The 4,982-nt window shown below is 52.8% G+C and overlaps 1 protein-coding gene across 2 annotated transcripts in view; it reads left to right on the plus strand.

Annotated features, from left to right (window-relative positions):
• The window catches only part of PBX3 (PBX homeobox 3), a 115,708-nt gene extending 115,538 nt beyond the window's left edge, over positions 1-170 (plus strand). For both annotated transcript variants that reach the window (XM_037399870.1, XM_037399874.1), the window contains one exon: positions 1-170. This exon is cut by the window's left edge and continues 1,409 nt beyond it. The gene's annotated coding sequence lies outside the window, so the exon portion shown is untranslated.
• The last annotated feature ends 4,812 nt before the right edge of the window (positions 171-4,982 follow it).

The raw sequence follows: 4,982 nt of genomic DNA on the forward strand, positions 1-4,982 counted from the left end.
GCGATTCTGAAACTGATTGAGTCATGAAAATAATTTGTGGCAGTGATTCTAATGTATTAAACCGTTTCGTGTTACTTTCTAACTGGATTACGCCCTGGATTGAAAAGTCTTCCTCGTGGTAGTTATATGTAGTTTCAAACATGAATAAACTTTTTGCTTTCATGATCAAACGTTGACGTAATTTCTTCCTGCTCAGTGTAAGTCAGGCCTAGGACATGAGTAGGCTACCAGAAGTGCAAGCTATCACGATGCAGGAGCTGAGCATTTCTTTAAATACCAGTAGGTCATTGCACGCTCTTGCCCGGAGAAGGTTGGAAATCCTGGGAGAGGTGCATCCTGGCAGGGAGCAGGAGCAGGAGCAGCACCTGTGGGGCACAGGCTTCCCCCCTGCAGGCTGCCCCTGCCAGCCCCTGCCTCTGCTTCCACCCTGCTCTGCTCAGGAGCAAAAATTCAAGTGGAGGCGAAGGAAGGGGTCAGTCCTTCAGATGAGTTTAAAAATCATCATCATATTCACCCTTAATTACCATCTTTATTTACCATTAACTTTGGAACTACAGCCTCAGCTAGCAAGTATAATATGATTATAAAATATTTTTCTTTATTAAGAAAACTTTTTTGGAAGGACATATATATATAAATGCTAATTTTAAATCTTTTTAATAAAGTAAAGGTCAATAACAGGTAATAGCCTATTTACCATATCTCAAGGAAATTGACTCACAGGAAATCAAATTAACGTTAATCACTTGCAGCAAATGGTCTTTGATAAATACAACTACTTACTACTTGGGTTAGTGCAGCTAGGTAGGAGGAGGGCTAGCACTCACTACTACCAGCCCGTGCTGGGCTGGAGCCTGGGCCAGGCTGCACTCGGTGGAGCCGCCTGCCCGTCATGGTTCCTTTCCAGGCAGCTGGTCAAGCCTTTAGGTGTTGTTTTGGTGGCTAAATGATTATTTGCATGATTCAATTAGCTTGTGGGTCAGCTTTTCTTATCAACAATTCTTGTACCAGGTTGTTTTGTAAAATACCGTTGTTTACCTGCTCTCACGCCCAGGACCGTGGCTACACTCTTGCCCCTTTGCATCCTGCGTGCCCTTGTGCACCAGTTACTGCTTCTGCTTTTGTTTATGGAGCAGACATGACTTCTCGATCAGTTTTAGAATTGAACATTGCTTCTTTCATTACAGGTGGTGCATTTAAATAAATAAGTAAATAACTAGACGTGCATTGCAAAGCCTTCATTATCAGTTAACGAGAGTTGGGGCAGATGGGGACTGTGGACTTCCGAAGACTTCTATGTGCAGAGGACAAAGCACTGAACGATTTGCATTTGCTAATGGAGCTCCCCAAGTCCACACGCTTGGTGTTTGTGCTCTGGCTCAATGGAAACAGTATTTTAAATGTAAAGTGTGTCAGTGGAGGCGTAGGCAGCGTAATGAACACACAGACGTCCCTCATCTTGATCACATCTCTGCTGGCCACAGGCAAGGACCTGTCACACACTGAGGAGGTTCATAGGAAGGCCATCAACAACCTTTGGGCCGCACTTGCATGCCCTGCGCCCGCTGGGCATCATTAGCGTGCTTCTTTACAGCATTAAGGCTTTGGGTCCCTTTGAATTACAAGTGCAATTTGGCCTTTCCTTACATTGGAGAACAGCCACGTGGTTACATGGCAAATAATAAACATCTTATCCTTGAGGCTTGATCACACATCAGAAAGGTTTACTGCAAGCACCAGTATTAGGATCATGCTGTTGATGGTATTGTGTTTCACCCAGTAGCTACACCCTGAAGGGCCATCAGAGCCTCGCGCAGGAACAGTGACGCGTGCAAGGATCCCTCCCCTGCGCACGCACCCCGGCTGGAGCCGTGGGCCCCCCGGCCCTGTGGGGCCTCCGCCACAGCACCGCGCACCCATCTTGGCATGGGGAGGAGACCCTCAGCCCTCCCACCTGTAGGACTGCTCAGTGGCACGATCCTGATTCCCCAGGTTTGAGTTGTTGGCACACGTGAGCGCTGTGACCAGGGCTGCCGTGGCCCCGTGCCCCCAGCACACCGCAGTGGCAGAGGAGCGAAGCCCACCAGCCCCATGGCCGCAGCTCCTGCCAGCCCCGGGAGGTGCCAGCCCGGAGACCCCCCACAGAGCACAGCGGGAACGGCCACGGCATTGGCAGCAGGTCACAGGAATCGCTGTGTCCTGTGCCCGGCACTGTCCTGACGAAGGTGCCCACCGCTGTCATCGCCACACTGTGCACCACGGGGCTGTGACAGGCGCGAGGGTGTCTCGGGGAGAGCCCCACAGTGCTCCCCTGGGCATGGCTCAACCAGCTGCCTTCGGGACCAGCCTTGGCTCCATCCGACCTGCTGTGCACCTGGGCCAGGGGCACGGTGGCACGGCCAGTGCACGGAGAAGCTGCTGGTGGCTGGGGGTCCTGCAGGACAGGTCCTGAGAAGCCCCACAGCCAGGGAGAAATGACACCTGGCACTCTGGAAGATGCACCCGGGTTTGTGACTCGCAGGGCTACGGGAGCAGCCCTGCAGCCCTCTCACAGCCCCACGAAGAAAAGCAAACCTTCGTGTGCCAGAAGTGAAGCGGGCGAAATGTCTCCTCTCCCTGGCGTTCAGACACCGAGCTCCCGGCTCCCCGTGTATCTGGGCTTGGATGCAACGAGGGACCCTCGGCCCAGGAAGGGAAGAGTCAGGGCAACTGCGACCTTGCGGCACGGCACGTTCCATGTCCCATGGGACTGGTCCAAGAGGGGCAGCTCTGCTGGCGCGAACTTGGCATTAAGTGTGCTCGGCTGACCGACGCGGTGTTATCCTGTAGTGATGTCTTTTGCAAAGACCACACGCGAGTCTGATGTAAGATGCTGATGCCAGTATCTGTGCCATGTATTTCCAATGTGGTAAAAATAACCCCAAGTAACTGAAGAGGTTTCCAGTTTGTGTTAATAAAATACATCTTTTTAAAGAATGGAATTTTTCAAAGATTGGCAAATTTTATTTTATTTCATTATCTTTAATGTCACTGCCATATGGACTGTGAAGAAAAGTGAACCATTAGATCAGAGGGACTGAGTTATCAGCATGACACAGAAAGCACTGATACAATTGTTAAGGATAAGCCCTGGGAGTGATTTATTGCATGCATTGTATTAGCCACAGAGGAATTATGATATGCTCCCCATTCCTGTATCATATTAGGATTTTATTAGTATAATATGACACGGTTATATAATATATGATTAGAATTCCCATCCAGTTATCCTTCCCTTGGTAGCGGAGAGCAGGAGGAGGTTTTGTGCACAGCAGCTCCCCGGCCATCGGGCCCGCAGTGGAGAGGGGATGCCTGGGGTGGCACGGCTGCTAGATTGGTCTCCTGGGCATTCCTGGTGGGATGTGGGTGCTGCTCCCCTCCTGTGGGCACACTGGGCACCCCAGGCAACTGGTCTGCCACTGAGTTTGCTTTCCCTGTGCACCTGAAATACGAAGCCACTGGCTCCTTGCTGCAGTGGGTGACAGTGGGAAGGATGGTGCCGGCATTTCAAATCTTTGCTGACAGCCGAGCCATAGGTGCTGGGCTGTGTCCTAGCAGTACCTGGGAAATCAGCCGCGACATACCAGGACAAATCTGCTGCAGGCATCAGCCCTGCCCAGGTGTCCTGCAGCACTGGTGAAGCCCACCTCCCCCCAGGCTGGGCATGGTGGGAGGAAGGATGTGCATAGACCAGGCTAACGGGGAGCCAGTGCTGAGATAAATGGTTGCAGGCTGAGACTGTAGGCTAAGCGCAAGAGGTCTTTGTGTAGCTGCTGGTGCCGTGAGATGGCAGCTGAAAGGCTCCCGCTGCCCTGGCTAAGGCCGTGCGAGTGACCACGCCGTGTTTAGTAGCCTCACGTACTCACATGTACCACCTACCGCTCTCTTGGAGGGCAGCGCAGCAGCGTCCAAGCCGGTGGGCAGAAGCCCTGGGGCGGCTCTGTGCCATGCTGGGTGGGCAGCCCCAGTCCTGGTCCCAGGGGCCGAGCTGCTGGGCTGGGGGCTGAGGCTGGGGGCTGGCCCTCCCATGCTCGCCCATCGCCCCTGCGCTGCGCTGTCCCGCGGGACACCGCGCGGTGTCAGCCAGCAAAGAGACATTTGGCAACACCAGCTACGTGTGGCTGGGACAGCCCGAGCTCCAGGGGGGCACAGCCTCCCAGCCCCAACCCCCCGTGCCCCCAGCTCTCCCCTTGTCATCCTCTGCTCTCTGACGGCACCACGTGCCCCGGCATCGGAGGTGAAGCCAGGGACTGTGCTGCTGGTTCATCCCTGCTGCAGGATGCTAATTGCGATGCCTCCTTACAGGATCCCCCTTGCCCCCACATCTCTTCCTGTGTGACTCTACCCACTGAAAACTCTACTTTCCCAACAAATCCCGAAGACAAACTTTTCTTCAAAGTTTCCCTGGCGTCCCCTGTCCATTTGTCACCAAATCCCCCGTTTCGCCTGCATGCAGGCTCGAAGCAAACGCCGTTTGTAGCCCCGTTCTTGCCTCCAGCAGCAGCAGGAGGAAAAAAAAAGTTCAAGCATATCAGAGTACTACTAGGTGATAAATCCCAAAATCTATATCAAAGCCTATTTGATCATCTTCCTGTCATTGATATAATAAAAAGGATTAATTTATTGGAGACTGCCAAAATTCTCATGTGGCAACAAATTTAAGGATCTTGTTTACACAGACTAATTAAAACCAATTAATTTCATTCATGTCTGCAGTTCCTAACGTGGGTGCAGACGTGCATGCTGGTGTAGGGGTGCCATAGGTGCATACCTGGCACGCGTGGCCGTGCCCAGCCTACGTGAGCCCCCTTTCCTGGGGCGGGTGGTGGCTCCTCTTGAGGGGGGGAGTGGGGACCTGTAGGTGTCCCTGAGGAGCACAACTCTGGGTCAGTGTCCCTGTGGTGGGGAAGGAGCCCTCTTCCTCCTCCTCTTTCTCCTCCTTC

The sequence above is a fragment of the Falco rusticolus genome, chromosome 9 (genome assembly GCF_015220075.1).
Source record: "Falco rusticolus isolate bFalRus1 chromosome 9, bFalRus1.pri, whole genome shotgun sequence".
NCBI lineage: Eukaryota > Metazoa > Chordata > Aves > Falconiformes > Falconidae > Falco > Falco rusticolus.